General features: G+C 42.0%; 1 protein-coding gene across 5 annotated transcripts in view; it reads left to right on the top strand.

Annotated features, from left to right (window-relative positions):
- The window catches only part of FNDC3A (fibronectin type III domain containing 3A), a 292,007-nt gene that overhangs the window by 125,256 nt on the left and 140,378 nt on the right, over positions 1–26,373 (top strand). The gene's annotated exons all lie outside the window — the stretch shown is intronic.

Raw genomic sequence — 26,373 nt, 5'->3', positions numbered from 1 at the left:
CTGGTGTGCAAATTAAGCTTGAATATGAATTTTCAAAGCAGACCTGTACCTGGGGGAAAAGTTGATTGGCACTGGGGGGAGTTTGTAGCTGTTCATCTTTGAGCATTGCCACTTTGCGTGATTATTGGCAGATTGATGATTTTTTGCGCTCATCCGATAACCGTTTAATGCCCATGTTTGCATTATGAGACACTTAGAGCGCAGGCGATTGGAAGGAACAATGGTTAGACTCTAATCGCTTATGCCAGGGTGAAGTCCAATCCTTAATTGCATACCAAGTGCAACAGGTGGAACATTTTGGACTGTGCAAGAACCTTTTTTCCCGTACCCGGTCTCTTGTATTTTCCAAAATGGTCTCCTATACGCAATACCAGTTTCTGAAGTTAGTTTATTAGATTGCACATCCTACCTGTAGGGCTTAAAGTGAGAAGTATATGGAGGCTGCCATATTTATTTCCTTTTTAAACAATATCAGTTGCCTGGCAGCCCTGCTGCTCTATTTGGCCGCAGTAGTGTCTGAATCACATCAGAAACAAGCATGCAGCTAATCTTCTCAGATCTGACAGTAATGTCAGAAACACCTCTGCTGATCTTCTGCATGGTTGTTCTTGGTCTATGGCTAAAAATATTAGCGGCTGGGGGGGGGGGGGGGGGGTCCGCAAGATAGCCTGTCAACTGATCTTAACAGAAATAAGTGTCAGCCTCCATATCCCTTTAAAATGTATGTATTGGTTATACTTTGACTTCAGACATGCAAAACACTCAAAGCAGATATCATCTGGTACATGTGTGGCACAATCCTAACGTATTGTACGTCCGTTCGTACGCCAGAATGTAGGTCAAAATCCTACTGCTCTTAGTAGGTAAATTTCTTGTTATATATGTTGGTCGTTTCAGCTGTGTTGCTGATTTTTAATATCTTAATAGAATGAGATTCCAGCTATGTAATAAATGCTTTATGTACGACACATTGACGTAACTCTGTTGCTGATGAGGCAATAGTTAAAGGATGTCTCATACTAGCGAGTGATTAAATAGTTCCTGTAGTTTCGTAGTTGGCAAGCAATTATGAATGTAAGCGAAAACTCAGGGATATTGGCATATAAAGAGTGCTTACTGCAGAAGCCCTATACCCAAGGTACTGAGACATGTGTCATGCTGTATGCTGTGCCTCCGTGATGCAAGGCCTGGCTAAACTGAGAGCAGATTGGATTGCTCAGACTAGACCACCAGTTTTCAGTATCCAAAGTACATTCTGCGATTGGCCCCAGAACGACACTAATGGAAAATATTAATGTATTCTCTCCCTATTGTACTCATTAAACTGTTTCATGAAGCAATAAAGGTAGATTGGTAAGTTCTGTTTGTTCCTGTTTATAATTGCAGTCTGGCCTCGAAGAATTATTAGTTTCCTGCTGTGTTGAGGTCAGTCTTAAAAGGAGCCAGAGGTGTGAGACCTATGGAGGCTGCCATGTTTATTTCCTTTTAAACAATACCAGTTGCCTGGCTGTCCTGCTTATTTTTCTGGTCAGTAGGCTTAAAATCACACACCTGAAACAAGCATTCAGCTAATCTTGTCAGATTTGTCGTAGACACCTGATCTGCATGCTTGTTCAGGGTCTATGGCTTAAAGTATTGGAGGCAGAGCATCAGCAGGACAGCCAGGCAAATGTGTAGTATTTAAAAGGAAATAATCATGTCAGCGTCCATATCCCTCTCACCTTGGGTTTCGTTTGAAGGGTCCAGCCAGATAAAAACTATACCTGTTTCCATCCTTTGAAGTGACAGATTTTTTTTTTGCCATTATAGCTGCTAAAAGCGGCTATTATTGTGGACGCGCTAGTACGGCACCCAGATTACCTGCTTCGTAGAGGAGGGAGAGGATCTTCAACTGGTGTAAGGACAATAAGCTTGTCCTCAATGCAGCTAAAACTGTTGAACTAACCATTGATTTTAGAAAGAAACCCCCTGTACTCCCACCAGTTCTCATTGAGGGATCCGAGGTCACCAGAGTACGCAGGGCGCGCCGCCTAGGCACCACCATCTCTCAACCTAAGGTGGGATGGTAACTCCTCCAGACTGCAAAAAAAGGCCCAACAACGACTGTGCATTCTGAATCAGCTAAAAAAGTTTGGCATGTCCCATGCCCTTCTGACTCGCTTCTACTCCTCGACCATCGAGTTGATTCTCGGGCGACTCCGCCAGGGACAAACACAAACTACAGTGTTATATCTGCAGAGAAGATCATTGGAACCACCCTCCCACCACTTGATCTCCTGCACCATTCCAGACTGCTATCCAGAGCAACCAGGATTGAAAACGATTACTACCACCCTGGCAACCGCTTCCTCAATCTTCTCCCACTGGGGCACCACCTCAGAGCTATCTCCACCAAGACCTCCAGACACAGGAACTCTTTCTTCCTCCCAAGCTGTCCTGGCCCTCAACTCAGCCGCCCCCTTTGCCAAGTCACTCTGAGACATGTTGCCAGCTATCCACGCTGCGCTGCAAACTGCATATTGTTCATTGTAAATCTGTAAAACTGCTGGATTAGGACATACAACTACTGCATTTTATAATTGTACGCTATAATCTGTTCGTGTCAATTTGTTTGTGTCAATTTATGTTCCTGTCCATGAAGGTTTGCTGCCCTGTAGTGCCAACAACAATGCCTTGTACGACCATGTACTTGGCGGAAAAAATCTATTCTGATTCTGAAATTCATACTCTCCTGATTAAGTTACTGCAGAGGTGGCTTATCTGGCTGCCTAAGATACAACTTTCCTGTAATTTGAAGGCAGTGTAGGTCTACTTTAAAACTGTAGGAAGTGATGTAATGCTGCCCATAGTGACCGGTTTGATCAGTTTTCTCATCCTACACTGTTTAATTAGCTGGAATTTAATTGGAAGTTAAGGGCAGCCTGCCAGCTTCGCTCTTTACGGTTTCACTGAATGCAGCGATGGAATGCTATCCACCTGTTATACTCTATATACACACGCTATGGCGGAATCACATTTGCTTCTACAATGAACATCCTTTTAAAATGAAGCTTTTTCGTCTGCAAATTGTAGGAGTGAATGGCAAAGGTGGCCGTCCTATCTACTGGCATGTCTCTGTGATGACAGACGTGCTGGAGGGGGCGGGGTTTTCCCATGCTATCCTTTCCTCCCCTCCAGTGTACATGGCCATTCGTGGTCTGCATTTGCATATTCCCAGAGGATGTATTGCAGTGTTTTGTCATTGTTTGTGTTATCTCTTTCATTGTTCTGAGAGGTTAGAGGGGATCGTTTTCCCTGGGTGCGTGAGAGACAAATGTCTGATCGGCGCTCATGAATATTCATGTCAATCATTACTTTAGGAGCTGTTGGGATATTTAATCCTAAAGCAGAATTAACGTTACCAAGGGCACAACATAATAGCATTAATTACTATATTCATTAAAAGATGGATTAGTGATTTTCTGCAAGGCTTATAGCTAGGTTGTTAAGACCAAAGTTAAGGAAACTGTTCACTGCGTAAAGAACTCATAAACTATTCTCAGATATGGAAATGTTCTAAAAACTATGCAAAACTTGTGACCGTTAGCATTGTGTATAAATTTATCAACACAGGGTTATGTTATTTGTCAGTTTAGGGTAGAATAGTGTTATTGATGGTTGTTTACAAGGTTCAGTAAGATTGCAGATAGGAAGTATATTTATACGTTAATGTTCCACAAGCGATGCCAAACGTATGGGACTCTCGCCTTGCAGCGTTGTCCCCTGTTTAAATCCTAGGCTATCTGCAAGGAGTTTGTATGGTCTTCTCTTTTGTGTGTGGGTTTCCTCCCTCATCCCAAAAACATACAGACAAGCTAATTGGCTTCCCCTTAAATTCGCCATAGACTACGATGGACATATGACTGATAGGGATTAGATTATAAGATCTCTGAGGGACATTTAAGTGACAAGACTATGTGCTCTGTACAGCGCTGCGAAAGATGTTGCTGCTATTTAAATGTTAAATAATATTAAATAACAAATAATCATAATTGAATGTAAGGAACTATTACAATTTTGACTTCACAATCGCATCCAAATCAAATCAGAAGGACAAACTGTATAGATGCTGAACATTTTTGTTCCTTAGTCCCTTTTAATAACTACATGGAAGTGCTAAGATTGGACAGAGATTGGTCAATAGTTTATGGCAGTGATGGCGAACTATTTAGAGGCTGAGTGCCCAAACTGCGACCCAAAAGCCACTTATTTATCACAGAGTGCCAGCACGACAATTTATACTGAAAACTGCAGATTTAGTTAAGAAAAAACTCCTACATCAAAGGCCACTCTAGATTTAAAATCCAGCAATTACATCCACACATGAAATGCAGCAATTACCACATGTATGAAATGCAGGAATTACCAATTACTCAAGCGTGCCTCTATCTCTGCTGCTGTTTCCAGCCAGAACTAATTGTCAGGAGATGAACACTGAGGTATCAATGTGCAGTGAGGTAGCAGGTGAAAATGCAGTTCTCTTTTGCCTGCCTCTCTACACTGTACTAGACTTGAGTTTTTCGGAGGGGAGGGGAGAGTAAGGGCGGAATTATTTATTTTAACCACTAGCTGCTTCCGCAGGGGCGTAGATATATGCCTCCCGCCGCCTCTCGCTCCTGTGTGCGTTCTCGGCGCCGATCGTTAGATGGGAGATCAATGAATGGGTATGCAGTTCCCATTCATTGATCTAAGTCCCTGTGTCCATGATCCCAGGCATCAATGAAATGCCGTGGTCATTGTATCAAACAGAATTGCACTTGCACACATTATTTCCTGTTCACGTACTATTAGTACACGACAGGAAGAAAATGTGTGAGGGCATCTTGTGGCCAAATAGTAAAATTACACCTACACACATTCATTTCAATAAAAAAACCTACACACAATTTTAAATATAGCTCCTCACCTCCCACACACTCCCATAAATACCCAAATAAACGTTTAGCATTTAAAGAAAAAAAATTACAGTTACAAAAAAAACATAAATAGTTACCTAAGGGACTGAACTTTTATAATATTTATGTCAAGAGGGTATATTACTGTTATTTTTGAAAAATATGGGCTTGTAAATGATGATGGATGCAAAACTGAAAAATGCACCTTAATTTCCAAATAAAAAAAATGGCGTCATGCATCGTGATAGGGACATAACTTAAATGATGTAATAACCAGGACAAATTGGCAAACAAAATACGTGAATCTTAATTATGTAGCATGTATTTTAAAACTATAAGGGGCGAAAACGAAGACATACATTTTTTGCATTCTTAACTTATTATTGCCAGAAAAATGCATTCATAATAAATTAGTTCTTAGCAAAATGTACTACCCATAGAAAGCCTAATTGGTGAATTGGTGGCAAAACAAAAGGTATAGATGGTTTCACTGTGATAAATAATAGTTGGCGAATGAAAGGGAGGAGCGCGGAAAGGTGAAAATTGCTCTGATCCATATGGGGGGAAAACCCCTCAGTGGTGAAGTGATTAATAATGAAAAAAAACTCGAACTGCAATACAGTGGTAGCAGCTAGCAGCATGTGTGCCATCAGTTCGCTTGGAGTACCACCTGTGGCACGTGTGCCATCAGTTCACCACCGCTGGTTTATGGTATATTTACACTTGAACCATTTTTTTTTAAATTAATGACCCTTATCCCATTTTAATTAAAGCAGTCTTTTTAAAAAGAAATTTCAGTGAAAATAATGTAATAAAAAAGTGCTTTATTTTTTACAATAATTATGTATATATAATTTAGTCAGTGGTTCCCCATTGTAAGATCTTTCTTCTCCCTGATTTACATTTTGACATTTATCACATGGTGACCTTTTTACTGCTGGCAGGTGGTGTCAGTGGAAGTAGCTGCTGCTTGATTTTTTGGCAGTTGTAAACAGTGGTAAACGGCTATTTCCCACAATGCAACGAGGTTCAAAGACAGGAAACTGCCAGGACCATGGTCCTCACAGTTTCTTGTGGGAGGGGTTTCACCACAAATTCAGCTATACCTAGCCCCCTAATGATCCATTTGTGAAAAGGAATAGATTTCTCATGTAAAAGGGGGTATTAGCTACTGATTGGGATGAAGTTCAATTCTTGGTCACGGTTTCTCTTAAGGCTGGTTTCACAGTGGGACGTTAAAGAGGAACTGTAACGACAAAACGGCCCCTGGGGGGTACTCACCTCGGGTGGGGGAAGCCTCAGGATCCTAATGAGGCTTCCCACGCCGTCCTGCGTCCCTTGGGGGTCTCGCTGTAGCCCTCCGTACAGCCGTGACGCAATATTTACCTTCCTGGCTCCTGCGCAGGCGCTCTGATGCCTCTCGGCGCCGAAGTAGGCGGAAATACCCGATCGACGTCGGGTCTGCTCTACTGCGCAGGCGCAAGTTTCCGGCGCCTGCGCAGTAGAGCGGACCCGACGGAGATCGGGTATTTCCGTCTATTTCCGTGCCGAAAGTCGCCACAGCGCCCCCGCTGGAGCCAGCAAAGGTAAATATTGAACTGACAGTCGGCACAGTCGCCGGCTGTTCGGAGGGCTGCGGCGAGACCCCCGTGGGACAGAGGACGGCGTGGAAAGCCTCATTAGGATCCGGAGGCTTCCCCCACCCGAGGTGAGTACCCCCCAGGGGAGGTTTTTGTTGTTACAGAGTCTCTTTAAAGTCCCACGTTATAGCAGCCAGTAACGCAGCCTAACTCACAGCACTGTAAAATTAATGTGCTGTTCACACTGCACATGCTGCGTTAGGGTATAACGCTGCACGTTAAATGAAAGTGCAGCATGCTGTAGGTTATACCCCCATAGAGCGGCGTTAGATTGTTTGCACATGCTCAGTGACTAGCCACATGGCTAATTAATAATCACTGCACTGTGGTGACTCATGGTGGGATTCGTAGTGTTGTCCGGATCATGAACGAATCATTTGTTTGTTCCAGATCTTTTTTGTGAGTCGGATCATCACAATGAAAGATTCGGTTCACAGTGGATGTCTGTCTGGAAGAAACAGGAACATACAGAATGTACAGTGCGGGGAAAGACCTGTCCTGCTAGTCATTTCACCCCCAGTCTGCTTCCCTAGTAAAATCATTCAAATGATTCGGTTCAAAGATCCGTATCTTTTCAATGATCTGATTCGAATGATCCGAATCCTTAAAAAGATCCGGACTTCCAATCACTATCCTGGAGCTGCTGCTTTGAGAGCCGCATAACGTGGCTCAATCTGATGTTTAACTTAACACCACCACGCGTTGCGTTAGGGGCACGTTATAAGACCTTAACGTCCCCTAAAACGCAACGTCTTGGTGTGAAAGTAACCTAAAGGATGGCATGACAGCAAAGTGGGTGGAGGCTCTATCGTATACTATACAACCTTGCCCCATCAGCAGAGCAAGCTAATGCCCCTAATGAGATCTGTGGAACTATTTTTTTCGGTTCCTCCACTGTGCCCATCTAGCAGATTTTCTTGGGTTTGTTTAAAGCCCACTTAAAGGGTACCTTAACTGAGAGGGAAATGGGCGTTTCCTTTTAAACAATACCAGTTGCCTGTCAGTCCTGCAGGTCTCTTTGGCTGCATTAGTGGCTCAATCACACACCTGAAACAAGCATGCAGCTAATGCAGTCTGACTATAGTCAGAGCACCTGATCTGCATGCTTGTTCAGGGGCTGTGGCTGGAAGTATTAGAGACACAGGATCAGCAGGAGAGTCAGGCAACTGGTATTATTTTCAAATGAAAAATCCATAATCTTCTCAGTTTTTAGGTTCCGTTTAAATCAAACGCTAAACAAAGCAAACTGTCAAAGCAATCCTATACACAACAATTAGAATCGGGTGGCCAACCATTAATTTCGTAGCACCACTCAGATTTCTGAGGAGAGATTCTGGTAATACACTTCCAGTAACCACAACAAAAAATTAACCTTCCTCTCTTCACGTGCTATAACAAAATTTGTTTATTGATAACATGCAAAAATTCCCAGCAATTGTCAAATGGAACCCTCCCCTAAAAACCATTAAAACCAATACTGGCAAGTACATTGAGCTCTTCTAAACATCTCTTCTTACTTCTCCCCACTGTCTTAGTGATGGTAACTTCCCAATAATGATCGCCCAGCCACAGCCTATGCAGATCACACTGGTCCACCAATCACTATCTGACATGTGTGGGCCCACCACCAGCGCACACCGCGAGGCCTCCACTCACACACTGCTAGATGGCCATCTAAACTATTTGCAAGATGTTAATTCTAGGCTGTTCCCCCAGAGGCCTCCTCTCCAAGAATTCCTGTTACTTTTCCTTAATGTCCAGGCTGGTGTCTCTATTACGCAGTAGTATGTTGCTATTATGTATGCTTATGGAGAGTTCCTGTTATTCCTATCCCCAGTCCACTACAAGGCAACCCTCTGCATAATGTACATCTCCTCCATGAACAACGATGTGTTCCTCTGGTGGAGCTAGGTCCTCTACAGGCAGCGTAACAACTCTGGCAGACAAGTAGCCTTTAGCATGTTTTTGTGGGAAGCATCAGTTGGCACTTACGCTACCGGCATTCACCGCTACTCTTCACGGGGGAGCTCCGCTCAGGGCGCATCTCCAAAGGTTCGCCCGACCTCCTCGTCACCCCGCTGCTTGAAGCCGGTGCGTCTCACAACTCTTTCCCCGGAGGTCCGCGGATGCACGCTGTAGGTTCCACTTCGTGAGCGCTCACATGACTTCACCAGGGCCCTCCCGCTGACGCGTTTCGCCCCGCCCACGGGGCTTTTTCAAAGCGTAATGGGTTAGGGCTATCTGATACACACTTCCCTTATATTTGGTCACAGTCTCCTCCTTCCATTTAACCCTCCATGGGCTAACAAGCAGAATTTCAGGCTTATGATTATCGTTAACTCTCAGCATTCAAAGTACATATTTATTCCTGGAGCCTGCATACTTCATTAAGGGATATAATCAATACTTTAAACTTATACTATGTTGCCAACACCAATGGTTCATTGCAGGGAATACTCTATGTGATTTTTAATGATTCTCTTGCGCACTCCAAATACATACAGCCCATAATTAACCTTTGGGGTATATACAATATGAATATCATCACAAATCTCTAATCAAGGAAGTACACCATATTGATATCAGAGTTTAATCCTTGGGGGATTTTTGTACCCAAACGATATATCCACCTAGTTTCAATTTTTATTCAATATTATTGGGAGCAAGGATTGGTGAGCATGTGAAAAATATTGAAAAATGCAGAAAGAGATAGTCCCTTGGGGGCACATTTCGAGAATTACCATAATAAGGACCCCTCAGGGCTGCGCTTTAAGGGGATTGTGAAACAGAAAGTCCCAAGGAGAGGGGGAGACATTGAGAGAGAACTCTATAAAATTGAAACTAGGTGGATATATCGTTTGGGTACAAAAATCCCCCAAGGATTAAACTCTGATATCAATATGGTGTACTTCTAGCAGTGTGTGAGTGGAGGCCTCGCGGTGTGCGCTGGTGGTGGGCCCACACATGTCAGATAGTGATTGGTGGACCAGTGTGATCTGCATAGGCTGTGGCTGGGCGATCATTATTGGGAAGTTACCATCACTAGGACAGTGGGGAGAAGTAAGAAGAGATGTTTAGAAGAGCTCAATGTACTTGCCAGTATTGGTTTTAATGGTTTTTAGGGGAGGGTTCCATTTGACAATTGCTGGGAATTTTTGCATGTTATCAATAAACAAATTTTGTTATAGCACGTGAAGAGAGGAAGGTTAATTTTTTGTTGTGGTTGTCAAAGCAATCCACATGAAATATGACTGAGCAGTGTATGGAGGCATAGTAGTGGACAGAATACCTGTTTAATTGGCTTAAGTTTGAATGGCAAACTAACTTCCTCTCATCCTCCCCACTCTTGATGTAGCCGATGGGCAGGTCAATCAAGTGTGAACATGTGACACCCAAAATGGGTAGGACAATCGTTACCAGGTTACATTTCACATCATCCATGTGTTACGCACTTCCCAACTTGCGGAGATCATCTACCTTAGTGAGAGCATTTGGCAGATCTCGCTTAAAGGACACCTGAAGTGAGAGGGATATGGAGCCTGCCATATTTATTTATAAACATTAAAAATTCCCTGGCTGATCCTTTGCTTGTAATGTTAAGCCATAGACCCTAAACAAACATGCAAATCAGATGTTTGACTGAAGTTTGAATGGATTAGCCACATGCTTGCTTCAGACACTACTGATGCATGAAGGATGAGCAGGATGCCAGACAACTGGTATTGTTTAAAAGGAAAGAAACATGGTAGCCTCCATATCCCTCTGGCTTCAGTTGTCATTTAACTACACGATTTGACATTGCCTCCTGTTAGTAGACTGATCGGTGAATGGAAACGCATGTTCCCATTTACTGATCAAAGTGCCTGTGATCAATGGCCACCAGCAATAATGAGATGCCGGTGGTCATTGTCAAAGTGAAAGTAAAAACATTCACTAACCATTTCCTGTGTACTGTTCCCAGTACCAGGAATATAAACTATTCATCTTAGTACACTAAATTAAACAAATGCATAAATCCCCTATTAAAATTAACCCCTTACCTCCCATAGTTACCAAAATAGAACATTTTGTATGTGTAAAAAAAAAAAAAAAAGAAAGAAAAAAAAAAGGTTCATAAATGGTTACCTTATGGACTTTTTCAATACGTATGTCATGAGGTTATATTACTGTTACTTTAGCAAATAAGGGTTTGTAACTAGTGACGTATGCAAAGCTGAAAAAAATACACTTTTATTTCCAAATAAAATATTGTCGCCATACATTGTTCTAGGGACATAATTTAAACATTGTAATAACCTGGACAATTGGGCAAATAATATGTGTGGATTTTATCCACAGTAGCACGTTTTATTTTAAAGCTGTAATGGCCAAAAATTGCGAAACAATTTTTTCCTTTTTTTTCCCTTATGATTGCCCTTAAAATGCATTTAGAATAAATAGCAATAGCAAAAAGTACCACCCAACGCAAGCCTTATTGGTTATGAATAAACAAGATATAGATAATTTTGTTGTGATAAGTAGTGATAAAGTTATTGACACAAAAGGGAGGAGCCCTGAAATGTGAAAATTGCTCTGGTCCATAAGGGAAAATCCCCTCAGTGGTGAACTGGTTAAAGAGGCCGCTCAACTTTTCTGAAAAAGGCCTTACAGAAGGCCGTTTCCATATAAGATTAGCATAAACCATTTTATTTTATTTTTTTGTCTTAGTTACAATATTAAAGCCCAACTTTCCACAGTATTCCCCCCAATAAATGGATTTAATCATTTCTCCTTATTATCACCTGAAGCTATTCTACATTTATGAAAGACGGTTTCTGAATGAAGTATCTGGTAATATTTATTCTCTGTTCTTTAAGAAACCTTTTGTGTCGTGCAGCCGTTGTGCCTGTAGATACTCCCCCTTTTTCCTGCTGTACCGAGGCTCTTCATTCATTTCATTAAATGCTGCTGTACGTGCGCGGCAGCTGGTTGGAATGACGGCTGCTGAGTTCTCCGATCATGGAACCGTTGTGTGCGTTTCAAGGTTAAGCGATGAGTCACTGTTCTTAATGTACATCTGTGCTGCACATTCTGTAGAGGACAGTATTAATTTGTTATAATAATTCCACCATTCACTTCTGCTAGTGTGTGCTTTTTTCAGGGTAAAACCGCAGTGTATTTATAAAGGTGCTTTGTCGCACTTTTCAACTCTGCCATTATGTGATGTGCTAAAGCAAATCTGTATTCTTTTTCATAGGACCTGGTAAAGAGTAGCTGAGGTAAAAATTACAGAGCCCGTCATATATTCCTATATTTGTATATTGCTTTAGTCCTGTTGCACTCAAATCGTTTGCGAGGCAGCCACTAGATTGCACTCAATAGACAGTAGCAGTATTAGGGAGTATTGCCCAATAACTCCTTACGGAATAGGTGCTGGCTTATGGAACAGGAAGAGCCGAGATTTACACCCAAGTCTCCAATGTCAGAGGCAGAGTCATGACGGCCTCTGTCTTAATGATGGAGGATGGGGCGTGTTAGGGTTAAATACGTACCTGTTCTATCGTCATCCCTCCATGAGATTGCTCCACCCCCCTTGGAGAATGGGCCCCTGGAATTTTTTTATTTTCAAAATCGGCACAGAGGCTGTGGCTACCTCCATCTGTTTTTGTTGCAGCCAGTCCCCAGCTTGGTAGCCACCACCCAAATGGTTGGGAGCGGGCAGTGTCATTGCAGACAGAGGTTTCTGAACGCTTCGGCAGTCTTAGAAAACTCTGGCTACAACTGCACTGCTGGAGAGGGGGGCAGAGAGTCACCTGTGACACGAAGACGCCAGATACAGTAAGTATTTTACCCCACAATCGCTAAGCAGTTAATGATTTCATTTTGCACTGTGAACTAAGCCTTAGTGAAATGTTGAATGTGTACAACTTAACTCAGGGCTGTTCAACTCCATTCCTTGAGGGCTATATCCATGCCAGTGCTTAAGGTGGACTGAGAAATGGAAAAATGTGTTTTACTTGATGGACCACACCTTTCCTGCTTCAGTCCCATCAATTAATGTAAGCTGTACCAAAAATTACACGACCCTTGAGCACTGAAATTGGACAGCACTGATTTAAATGATAGTCCATCTACACCTAGTGTTTCATATTACTAGGACGTTTTGAAATGGGACAAGGCAGAGCATATTGAAGACCCCTCATTAAAACAGGGCTTGTGTCCTGGCTCATCCGCAAAAAATGATTTTTGGCTACATCCTTCAGGCTTGCACATACCATTTTTTTTTAGTCCTCAGCACCAGTTTAGAGGCTGAGGAGCAATCGCATTGGGGTGTCCTGCAGACTGTTTATTACATTTTAAGGAGTTAAAGCAGACCTGAACTTCCTTTTAAAGATAAGCAACAGCATAATAACTTTTAAAGAAAACCATTTTTATGTTACAGCTGATACAAATCCTGCAATAAATATGCAGTGTGTCTTTCATGGAAGCAGATATAGGGTTAACTTCCAGTGCTTACTAATTTGCTGCTCTGCCAAGGCAGCCAGCTGAGAGATTAAGTTAAACTAGTAATTATTTGCAGATGCGGGGGAATAAGTTAGGCAGGGTGCATTGCTCTAGGTTTGCCTTATATACTGTGCAAGAGTTCAGGTTAACGTTAACACTGCATGCTTTGCAGCCATAGCGATAGCTTACATTTTATCTACGTCCATTTCATGAGCATTTTAACATCAAACTGCAGTCACATTTTTTTTTATAAGTTAAATTAATTAGAAGTTAAAAAAACCTATGTTCACTTTTTTTTTTTTAAATTCATGTCTAGGTTCATATAGGGTTTCATTTCACTTTCTTTTTCTTTTCACAACCAATAGGGAGTGGGGAAAAATCTGTTCAATAACGAAATAGTCAAAAAGAAATGTTTTTTGTTGTGTAGAGTGAGTATCTGTCAGCTTTTGTACTGAAATCTAGGGATGGTCAATAAGATTCAAATCATTCTGAGCGGATATAGTGTTATGCAGATCTTTCCTGCAAATATATGCTGCTGGAAAATGCACCAATCCAATTCCACCTCAGTAGAATTCAGTTGGTCTATTTTCAAGATGCATAAACTTGCATTCAAGATCTGCATAATCCTGCATCAGTTCAGAATGATTTGCATCTGATTGACCATCCCTACTGCTGACTTTGTCCATCCTGGGGAAATTTACTATCCGTTCGGTATCACAGATTATAAGAAATTAGGGTAAATCTCCTCCTTAATTTTTTTTATGGCTTTTGTTTACATCAACATTGGCTAGCATATGTGTGACATTTGATAATGAAAGTTCATGTGACACAACATGGCCTACCTATGGGCAATAAAAAAAAAATTACTTGAAAGTAAAGATTCAGTATGCACAGTTCACAGACAGGAAACTGCCATGACCATTGGCTAGACATCACACTGTGGGAGTGGTTTTACCACAATATCACCCACACAGACTGCAAATGCTAATCCCCCCCCCCCCCCCCCCCGATGGTCTGTTGGAGAAAAGGTAAAGATTTATTGTGGCAGAGGGGGTATCTGGTAATATTTTGTATGGAGGTTAAAGTTCCTGTTTAATTGGGCATGACTGGCAGCTTTTTACAGCTGATGGACTGGTATTTATAAAAAAGTCAATCCGCTTGGCTGCATGTTTTTAGTTGTTCAGAGTTGCGGGCAGCTTGTTTAAATGATTACCAGATGATGACGAATGAACTAGTGTGCTTGGCACATGAATCATTTGTTTTTGTCAGATACTAAACATGTCTGTTAGTACTTACATCTGTATTTGCGTCAGCAGATCCTGTTGTTGGACACAATTACCGTAGATATATTTGCAGCAAAATTGGGAGGATAGTTCATAATCCTAATCATCGGATGTGTCAACATCTCAATTAACTTTCTACTTTTACCAATTGTGTTTATATGGCAAAGTTGGCACATACAAGACATGACTTCTGGGAAGTAGCTTGTTAGTCTTACATCATAATCCTTGGTTTCATATCAATTTCATCAATAACAAATATAACATTTAACTAGCACTGTACATGTACTGTAGTCTACTGAAGATTGTGAATATGTACTTCTCCAAAGTTTGGTATCACGATGTGGTGTGCATGGAGAACTTGAAGATAAAGGCCTAGAGCCAGAGTCTAATAATGGGACAGGTGTCTCAAACTCCAGTCTTGGAAGCACCTAGCCATGCCAATGTTGAGGATAGACTGAGAAATAAAGGAATATGTTCTAGGTAATGAATCACACCTTTCCTGATTCAGTCCCATTCATTAATTTGAGTTGTGCTAAAAACGAGTGAGGACCTTGGCCCTTGAGGACTGGAGGTCGACGTCCCTGGTCTAGAGTCAAGACAGTAATCCTGGTTGACGAAGTCTCTATAACCAAAGTTGCCATGTGTTCATAAAGGGCCCCTTAAAGAGACTCTGTAACAAATTTTTCAGCCTTAGTTCTTCTATCCTATAAGTTCCTATGCCTGTTCTAATCTGCTCTGGCTTACTGCAGACTTTCCTAACTGCACTGTCTCTGTAATAAATCAATGTATCTTTCCTCTGTCCTGTTTGTCGGGCTAAGGCTTGATTGTGTGGAATGTGCAGGGCTGCTTGTGATTGGTAGAAGCGATACACACCCTCTGCAGGCCCCCTGCACACTCTGAATGACTCACACACTATGCTTAGCTGGGCCTATTAGAAGCTGGTTAGTTTGTTTGTAAACACTGCCTAAAACTGTTAATTACAAGCCAGGATTGCAGCAGAGAGTGGCAGAAACAGCACAGAGGGGCACAGGAGAAAATAATGAATAGAATGGTATGCTTTTTATTGTAAGAATATTAGAGTACAGATTCTCTTTAAAATGTCTAGCAGTCTTTCTGAAACTATAGTTTCTCTTTATTTTACTGTATCAAGTAGTAGATATATCTAGGTCTATTGTTTGGCTATACGAGCCTTTGCAACATTAGCAATATGCTGAATTAGTCTATGGGTTGGATAATGGATACCTTTTTGGTTTTTCACGTAGGAGTAGAGTCTTGAGATTGGATTACGATTGCACCCGTTGAAACTAGTTGTGTTTTGTCTGCCCAAAATGTAGCTATAATAACGTAGCTCTACCAGACATGTACCATCGGCCCCATTCCGCCATAACCACAGAAGCTAAGGGGTCATTTAGTAAGGTACATTTTGTTGTTTTCCATTAAAGTAATATGTTGGATGCAGAAGGTTCATATAGTTACATAGTTATTTGGGTTGAAAAAAGACATACGTCCATAGAGTTCAACCAGGAGTAGTAAAGTAGTAACTGCTGCCCCTTGAGAAGGTTTTGCAAAAGTGAGACATGAAAAGCAGAATCACAAATCTTTCCCAGTTCAGCATTACCTTTGCAGTCCATATGCCTGTTGGACAGTAAAGTATAGCAAATATATCAAATCCTATTCTAGCATCCAATGTCAAAGAAACTTTCTAAAGCTTCCCATAGGCCTATGACATTTATCTGCAGGTAGTCTGCAAGCATCTTTGGAGAAACCCATAGATATGGTGGACCAGCATTCCTGCTGCAGTAAATGGCAAAACTCTTTTCACCACCAAGTGACGTCACAATAGTTATATAATGCTTAGCTTTATTTTAGTACAACCAATGTGTACTGGTAAACTGATTTTTCCTATCTATCCTCTGTAAAGCTGTATTCATTACAAAGTTCTAATGCAGCTCTAACCTGATACTTGCCCTCGCCTCTAAAATGATTCCATCCATGGTCTGTGTGCAAAAGAACACATACTGTAGATGCAGCACTCGGTCCAGTTAAAATACTTCAAGTGTGAGAGTATGTTCCTAGGCCACACTTTTTGGGAGTCTACCACCTATAATCCAAGTCTGCTTGTATAAATTACTTGGATGCAACATGCTAAGGGCTGGTTCACATGGATGTTTTGCTGGCATTAAACGTGGCGTTTTAAAAGGATCTAACGCCCTCCCATGCAGGTGAATGGGAGCGTTCAGTACAAGCTTTTTGCAGGCTTTCATGAAAGCCTGGCAGTTGATCCCAGCTTGGCGTCTTGTCTCAAAAGCAACATGCAGCTTCTAGAAGTCTTTTGAAAGCCAATGAAAGCCCATAAAAGCCCAGACTTTCCCTATAGATAATAGGATAACAGAGGCGCCAATAGGATAAAAAAACACTAAAAGAACTTAAAAACCCATCTTGGTAATAGAGGAGGCAGTGGTGGACTCACCCCCTCCAAGCAGAACACACGACTGTGGATTTTCAGTCAAAACAATTTTATTGGATACTCCAAATAAAGTGCAACGCGTTTCACGGGATACAAACCCGCTTCATCAGGCAATAACAGATAGGAGTAAACAGCATCTGCCAGTATCATCAACACTGAGCGCCTCTGTGTTGATGATACTGGCAGATGCTGTTTACTCCTATCTGTTATTGCCTGATGAAGCGGGTTTGTATCCCGTGAAACGCGTTGCACTTTATTTGGAGTATCCAATAAAATTGTTTTGACTGAAAATCCACAGTTGTGTGTTCTGCTTGGAGGGGGTGAGTCCACCACTGCCTCCTCTATTACCAAGATGGGTTTTTAAGTTCTTTTAGTGTTTTTTTTTATCCTATTGGCGCCTCTGTTATCCTATTATCTACATCAAGTCCACCCTTGGTGGAGGGTTGTACCCTTCCTTCTTCAACTACAGAGAGCGACTTTTTAATCCTGAGTGGGGTCAGGACAATCTCCCCACCTGCTTTTACAGTGGTTGCCTACTTGGTAACCCTGGTTTGTGAGTATTAAATTAATATTATTACTCTATCAATTATACCTTACCAGTACATACTACACTATATTGGGCGCTTGGTGTTCTCTCTTTTTCTCAGACTTTCCCTATACTTATGCAAAAGCCCAGAAACCGCAACACTCTCCTGAAAGCCATTAAAAGCCTTCAAACGCCATTGAAAGCTAAGCTGTTAAACTCTGGTATTAAAAAAAACCACATCGTTTGAACGAGACACTGAGCAGAAGCCCGTGTAAACCAGCCCTTATAGTATTTGTTTGATTAGACATAGCGGCCACAATTCACAAAGAAGCCATATCTACCGAATGTTCGGTAAAATCCTGCATATGTTAGTGTACAAGTTGAATTCAGCTAGAATTAACAAGCGTTTTACCAAATGTTTTAGAGCTGGTCTAAAAATGTTTGGTAATTCTGACATGAACTTTGAATTCACAACAGTGAAAGTAGGCATGTTCAGGGGTATTTCCCAACAGATAGTAGACCCGCTGGTCACTGTCAGGAAGTTATATCTGTCAGGGAAAGTTAATTTAGAATAGAAGTATAGATTCAAGTGTCTCTGCTAACAGACTTACTGAACAAGTTCATTCTGGAAAATATTGCATGAATCGGTATTTACCTAATACTTTAGACTACCTTACCACATGGTTTTAAACCTATTTTACAGAATGTCACCTGCATTCCTAAAATCTTTAGTTAATAATAAAATTTTTTTTTAAATTAGTAGAGTGTGATACTTTCATAGCGTTGCTATTTTTTTGGTGAGCTTGTGTTCGTCATAATACCTGTGTAGTCTGTAATGAGCCTAATCTGTTGTCTACATCATATGTACATTAAAGGCTCATACACATCTACCAACAATCTGTCCCAACTGCCTTCCAAACTGGCTTGTTGCAAGATAGTTGTGCGTGTGTACAGCTGGCAAACAAGATGACCAACTGATAGCAGGTTGTTTGCCAGATCCAACCGGAGGATCAATCTGACCAACTATCATGCAGGTTGGAATGTGTGTACATGTCTTTTGAACAACTTTGTTTTTGAATGTCATGTTGTGCAGTTTGTTGTTGAGCTTGCACACGTACTAGGCCTGAACGATTTTAGGAAAAATTGGATTCAGCGATTTCTGTCCAAAATTGCAATTTCGATTCGCGATATCCTTCAAATCAAGCTTTGTTCCCCCGCTGTGCCTGTTTGTTCCCCGTTTCTCGTTGTGCACCCTATGTGTCTCTCTGTGCCCCCTTTGTCTCTCTCTCTGTCCCCTTTGTGCCCTCTTTGTCTCTCTCTGTGCCCCACTGTGTCTCTCTGTGCTCCCTCTTTGTCTCTCTCTGTCTCCCATCTGTGCCCCCTCTTGGTCTATCTGTGCCCCATCTGTCTCCCAAGCTGCAGCAATGCTGGACATACCTTCCAGCATGAGTCCAGCGATGCCCATCTATCCACTTTGCCTCCTGCAGGCTGTAATGCACGGCACCAGGAAATATGCCGTGCACGAAACCTGGCAAACTGGGATAGAGGACAGATAGCGTTAGACTCGTGTGGAAGGTATGTCCAACACTGCCAATGCTGTGGGCCGCAAGTGCTGGGACTTGGGGAGGAGTTTGAAGCCACTTCTTCAAACTTCCCCCATGCGGAAATGTCATCGTGATAAACACCGCTTTGACAATTCCAAAATTGTGATCTTGGTGATCGCAATTTCAGTTTAAATTCGATTTATTGTTCAGGCCTAACTCGTAGTATTTAAGTGAGTTGGTTGTTTAGTTTGTTGGCATGTGTACGTACTTGTCATGTAAACAACTTGTTGTACGGTTGGTCATGTTGTGCATTAAGTCAAACGTGTGTATGAGCCTTCATACATGCATTTACTCATTCTTTCTTGTGACCTTCTGAAAAAAATCAGTAAAGAAGAAATAGCCAGGAGTGGAGACAAAACATTTCTCTACACGTTGATCACCTCATACAAATAGGCTGTTATTGTGTGATATCGGCCGTGAGCTACACACACTTTTTCCAGCACTTTTGTCCCTGAGTGTGACTTGGCTTGACAGCTGTGTTGTTTGTATCTGTCGGTGTGGTGATATATTGGGGCGCCTGCGCAGTACAGCCCGGCGGACGTCCGATGACGTCAGCGCGCCCGCGTGGGAAGCAGAAGTGCCAGGCCTTGGAGCGCAGAAGAGCCCGACCTAGCAGCCGGCCTGGCCAGGTCGGGTCGGCCACCGGAGACCACAGGGAGCCTGCGGAGCGGCGGCGAGGGCACCTCCTGCCTGCCACGGGCTGGAGGAAGCCCCAGGTAAGTGGATATTGATTTTTATTTTTTTACAGCCCTCCCTGAACCTTCCCTTTAAGGATAATACAGTAATATATTTTCATTTTCCCATTTTTATGTCTGCTGTGTACTACTGTATCATATGGGATTGTATGTCAGCCAGTCTGGCTTTTGGAAGGTGTCACCTGGATAATGTCTGTATGTAGATTTAATTTGCATTCAAGGCAGAGATCAAGGGAACTGCCATTGTCTTCATTGAATAGACCAGTCACCTTCAATAGGCAAAGGAACCTGGACAGTAATTAGGAACTGTCTACCTAGCCACTAGGAAGGAAACACTTACTTAGACATTTACCCGACCAGGTTGAAGCCCACACAGGCGTTCGGCTACCTCTTAGTCTGAATAGTGGGCTGGAAGTCAAATTGCTTTGAAATCTGTAAGTGTAAACAGGATACTTGTTGTTCTCAGGATACAATCTTACCTGTGAAATCGGCAACCTTCAAAAAGCTGAAACAGGAACCCTTTGAAGTTCGCATATCACAGGAAGATTATGACAAGCGTTCGGTGATGTCACAAACGTGGAAATTGCATTAGTTCCTGGGGGCTGGACATTAAATGCCCCAGGGGACACTTCAGACTATTTAAGGTGGTCCAGAACAGTCACAGGTATCTTCTCCCGAGAGTAGCTCATCGCTAGAGATGATCCCGAGGAAATCGGTAAATCCGCGTCTCTCCACGGTTGGACATTTGCCAGGGCTGTGCAGTCGGAGTCGTGGAGTCGGGCAATTTTGGGTGCCTGGAGTCGGAGTCGGGAAAAAATACTCCGACTCCTAATGAATTTGTAACTGTAATTAAAATAGAAAATATGATAAAATCTTCTATTTCTCAGATAAGTCATTAAAAATAATGTATATATACAGTAATAGCTGTGCTTAGTCCACAAAAATAAAATAAACCAATCAAAATTAGTTACTTCTGCTGCTTCAATAAAGCAGTCCCCGTATTTTTAAGGTCAGATATACACATCTGATTGTGACTGTATATATGATGTGTACACAGGAATCTCTTATATATACTAAATAACATCTATGCTGTAAGTATAAAGCCTGATGTGTAGCTGTGTCACTAATAGAGATGGAAATAATTCTGCACTGATGCTGACTTATGCAAATGTATGCACTCCCTTTGCTGATGAAATCAAATAATTTGATATGTTGTTAAAATTTGGTTTGGTGACTACAAATTAAAGGGTACCTGAGACGGATGGAAAGTAAAGTTTTATACATACCTGGGGCTTCCTCCAGCCCCCTTCAGGCTAATCAGTCCCTCGCTGATCTCCACCACCCGGATCTTCTGCTATGAGTCCTGGTAATTCAGCCAGTCAGCGCTGTCCGGTCGCATGCCGCTCCCACAGCCAGGAACATACTGCACCTGCGCAATAGTGCTGCACAGGTGTAGTATGCTCCTGGCGGCGGAGTGTGTGCATGCGCACTACTCCCGACTGGCTCAAGTACCTGGACTCATAGCAGAAGATCCAGGTGGTGGAGGAGGACGACAACAAGGGACTGATTATCCTGAAGGCGGCTGGAGGAATCCCCAGGTATGTATAAAACTTTAATTTCATCTGTCTCAGGTTTACTTTGTTACACAGTAGTACTATACTATACATATGCACTCCCCACAGAGCTGCAGGGAATCCACTGAGAATGCTGTGCACATTGAACACAGAGGTGTTGTCTGTCACCCATAAACCTTGTTCAGATTGTGCATGAAGAATGTGTAATAGAGGAAGAATCTCCTCATTCCCCTGCAGAGTACCTGCACATCATTCTTACATGTACCCACAGTTACATTGCCTAGGGCCTGATCCATGTTCGGATGTGTAATAGAGGAAGAATCTCCTCATTCCCCTGTAGAGTACCTGCACATCACTCTTACATGTACCCACAGTTACATTGCCTAAGGCCTGATCCATGTTCAGATGTGTAATAGAGGAAGAATCTCCTCATTCCCCTGCAGAGTACCTGCACATCACTGTAACATGTACCCACAGTTACATTGCCTAGGGCCTGATCCATGTTCAGATGTGTAATAGAGGAAGAATCTCCTCATTCCCCTGCAGAGTACCTGCACATCATTCTTACATGTACCCACAGTTACATTGCCTAGGGCCTGATAGATGTTCTTTGTTCCGGTTGTACCTTTTACAAGTACTCTTACCAAGGACTAGTTTTAGTCAAAAGGGAATAAATATAGTAGTCTACATATCCTTCTCACTTCAGTTGTCTTGTAAAATTCCTAAGCGTTGGCAGTTAAGAGACGAATTTCATGTTACATACTTTCAATCAACAAGATTGTAATATGCAAATTAGAGGAGTCGGAGTCGAGGAGTCGGAGTCGGTGGAATCCTAAACTGAGGAGTCGGAGTCGGTGGATTTTTGGACCGACTCCACAGCCCTGACATTTGCGATGGTAAAAGTTCACTTTACGTTTATCCCATTTTTATTTTTGCAACTTGTCTCGTGTGTATCTTTGTAAACTCTTAATTTTGTAACTTTTTATTTTTGTTTTTTTGCATTCTTTTGTATATTTTCTGTTCTGCATTGTTCCACTTTTTTCCTGGAATATTAAATTATTATTTAATAAGCTTGACTTCTGCTGTACTAAACTAACACTCATAGCCTAGAGGAGACTGCAGTGTAGCTGTGTATAAGTCCATGCCTAATTGTATGCTTGAGCAACACTACCATATGAAATTGTAATTGCATTGTGTGTATTGGGCACTTCTGCGCTCGACAGCAGAGTGGGAGTGGCTAACAGTATCGTTCGGAACGACTGTTAGTGGTTTTGAAGCACGACAGTGTAACTTGCATTACAAGTCAGTGCCTGATTGTGCTGTGTTACTGTACAACTGTACTGCGTGTGTGGGTGCGTGGCGTTCCCGTATTCGGCCTAAGCGCAAAGCTGACCCGGATACGAAAACGCAGATTGCGTGTTGAGCACTCGACAGCTGAGTTGACGTGTCTAGCAACTGCTAGTAGTGGCAGTAAGAAGCTTTTTAGGGGTCACAGCCTTGGTTGTGGCTTGAATAAGGCTGTCCCCCGCTTGATCCGGTCAAACCCGCAGTTGGGAACCGTATACCGTATACGCAGGCGTGCCGCGGGCCGGTTCCTGACAGTCGGTATTCAGACAGTAAACCTAAATCTTATTTCTTATCTTATTATTTCATAAATGTTTCATTTTATTTAAAACGCAATTGGTTGACTGAACAGTCAAAACACTTTAAATGAATAAATGGGAGGCTGTGTGTAGGAAGAAAAGTATATTCTCTTCCGATTTGCATAAATTACCAGACTTTTGTCCATTAGGACACTACTGAATATATAGCGTATCTCACTGAGTCAGATTAGAGTGATGATCCCTCTGTCTAGTGACAAAATAACAAAGGTGATAGGAATTTTCTCTTTGGCAGATAAGTAGGTGACATAATACATAGCTGATATTTTCAGTCTCTCTCTGCTCCCCCACCCGTAGTGACCATCAATGTAGCAAACATCCTAATAACCAACTCCTAAAGCTCGCTTTCTGGGTGTATCTCTGGACTCTGCATTCTCATTTAGACCACAAATTAAATCTTTAACGTCCTCCTGCTACTTCCATCTCAAAACCATTTCCAGAATTCATCCCTTCCTTTCACAGGAGCCTTCTAAAATGCTTGTACATGCTCTAATCCTATCCCCTCTTGACTACTGTAACATCCTACTCTGCAGTCTACCAAAAAACGGACCGCTCCATTCCCTACTGAACTCTTCTGTCTGCCTCATCCACCTCTCCTCTCACTCCTCTGATGCATCCCCTCTCTGCCAATCTCTCCATTGGCTACCTATTACCAAAGTATCCAGTTTAAACTCCACACCCTGTCATACAAAGCTCTATGGAAATTGTCACCTTTTTACATTTCCTTATTAATCTCCAGATACCATCCATCTGGGAACCTATGCTTCTCCCAGGAGAGACCCTTATGTACTCTAGCTTGGTCACCACCTCTCACGCCTGCATTCCACATAGTTTATCAGCCTAAGCTAAGTAACCATTACTGGGGGGTGGGACCACATTCCAATAAACAGCAATACAGTATATAAGAATGTGTTTCCGATACTGAAACTATGAGAATTACGGTACTGTAAGGCCCTTTTTGCACTGGCTGCATTTCCCTTGCATTTGTTTTTGGAAAAACGCATTCACTTGAATGAGAATAGCTGGGATCTTGAAAAATTGTGGTAAAATTAAGCGTTGTGATTTTTCCATGATTCTCATTCAAGGAAACTGCATTAACGCCATGGAAACGCATAAAGTGGAAGTAGGACCATAAAGTTAGTATCCTAAATAATTTACTACATTTTACTAGTGCAAGCTAGAGAAGCCCCACCCACCAGAAGACAATGATGGCAGTTTGCACTCTTCCTCACCCACGAAACATCGAAGTCTCACTAACCACTTATGTTACAGACTGCCCAGCAAGCTCATGGTGAACCAGAACTGCTAGGGGTGTGTAAGGGACTAAAAAGGCATTTTTTGCTATGTAAAACAGATTTTGCATATTCAGCATTAATGCACTGTGGCACCCCTCATATGCTCACTCCAACCTGAATAATCGCAAATACCTTCAGGTTTAAGAAGGCAAAATACTGTTTTACATAGCATTTTTAGTAAGAGGTCTTTTTGGTACTTTTTAACCCCCTTACACACTCCTAGGAGTTCTGGATCACCATGAGCTTGCTGGGTGTTTCATCTCCTACCACTCAGAGCCATAATAATCCATGCCATGCACTGATGAGGATCAACCAATGCGAAACAGTCTGTATGCATGTTGGATTAGTTTGGCTCTATAATATTAACAAGCTGACACATAATTGCATTCCAGCATTTCTGGAGGCATGTTTAGCTTTTAGGGACAACAAAGGGATGCGTTGCATATTCAGCAGCGATGCATTGTTGGAGACATCAAATGCTCACGCCATCCTGAATAATCTCAAATACCTTCTGCTTTAAGAAGACGAAATTCTGTTTGTGTGAGCCTCCGTCTGACTAAATTGTGGTCTCAGAGCGCAATCCCTATTTGATTAACAAGTCCTTTACACTGTTACATAAAGAATCCTTGAAAACAAGAAATAAGTACTTGCTATTGCTACCCCAGAATGTTCAATATAACAGCGCGTGTGTATTTATTTTTCCAATAAAGGAAAAATCAATGCTGAAATAAATGAAATCTAGAGTAGTGTTATAATAGAGGCACAAGGGAAAGCATTTTTTAGTTTAACAATAATGCATACACATGTGTTTTCCTGACAATACAATAGCATGCGAACATGTACATCACAAACAACATGTAATCAAAAGCCTTGTGAATACAGGGGCTGATGGAAAACATGTGCCACTGCTGGCAAACCTCTACTGGGAACAAACTACATCCTTAAGAATCAGTGGAGACTTTTCAGAGGCATTTCTGGCTTAGAAAGGAAGAACTGAAGGTTGTGCTCGATCTTATCCAGTACCCGATCGCTTTGCATATTAAAATGCCCAGTTTTCCTCTGTTAATGTCAAATAGATGTTTCAAATCGCCGCACGTACCCACTGAGACTGACACATCTTTGGTGAATGGGAAAATGTGTTTCCTGAGCCAATCAAACTGCCTGTAATGGAGAGACCATAGCTTCAAATGAGAGGCCAATGATCTTTCCTGTAACAACACGGTCTGTCTGCTTTGAACGTTTCTCAGAGCACACAGAAAAGTGTGTGTGGATATCTAGTGGGAAAAAAATACCTCATAAATTGTCACATAGCGACTCTGCTTTTTTTTTCTTTTTTTTTTACTCTGTATGTAATTAGAGTATATTATTGTTATTTTAGTCAATAAAGGCTTGTAATTATTGATCGGATACCAACCCCTCCCCCCCCCCCCCAAAATACACCTTTATTTCAAAATAATAAATTGTTGCCATGCATTGTACTATGAGCATAACGTAAACGTAATAACCGGGACAAATGGGCAAATAAAATGTGCAGGTTTTATTTACAGTAGTATTGGTTGTTATAAATAACGTTATTGACAATTGTAAGTGTGGAGCGCTGACAGGTGTAAAGTGCTCTGGTCCGTTAGGGTAAAAACCCCTTAATGGTGAAGTGGTCAAATTCTACACACAGAGGAAATATTTTCTAAATGTGTTTTATTGAAATAGAGACAATAGCAATACATGAACAATAGATACAAATTGCTCTGAATCCAACAATAAAGATAAGACAAGACAAATAACATTTATATTGCGCTTTTCTCCTGTCGGACTCAAAGCGCTTGCAAGGCAGCCACTAGAGCGCACTCAGTAGGCAGTAGCAGTGTTAGGGAGTCTTGCCCAATGAACTCCTTACTGAATTACTGGCTTACTGAACAGGCAGAGCCGAGATTCGAACCCTGGTCTCCCGTGTCAGAGGTAGAGCCCTTAACCATTAGTCCATCAAGCAGTGTTAGCACAATAGTAATTCCTTTACTTTACTCCAGCTATGCCAAAATGGTGCTTAAAGCACAACTGAAGTGAGAGGGGATATGGAGGCTGCCATATTTATTTCCTATTAAACAATACAAATTGCCTGGCAGTCCTGCTGATCCTCTGCCTCTAAGGACTCATTTACACTGAGCAAAAAAAACTCCCCGTTCTAGTGGGGCGGAAGAGGATGTATAAACGCAG

This window comes from Hyperolius riggenbachi, chromosome 2 (genome assembly GCF_040937935.1).
Source record: "Hyperolius riggenbachi isolate aHypRig1 chromosome 2, aHypRig1.pri, whole genome shotgun sequence".
NCBI classification, from domain to species: domain Eukaryota; kingdom Metazoa; phylum Chordata; class Amphibia; order Anura; family Hyperoliidae; genus Hyperolius; species Hyperolius riggenbachi.
The sequence above is the reverse complement of the archived record's forward strand: the minus strand, read 5'-3'. Positions and strand labels throughout refer to the sequence as shown.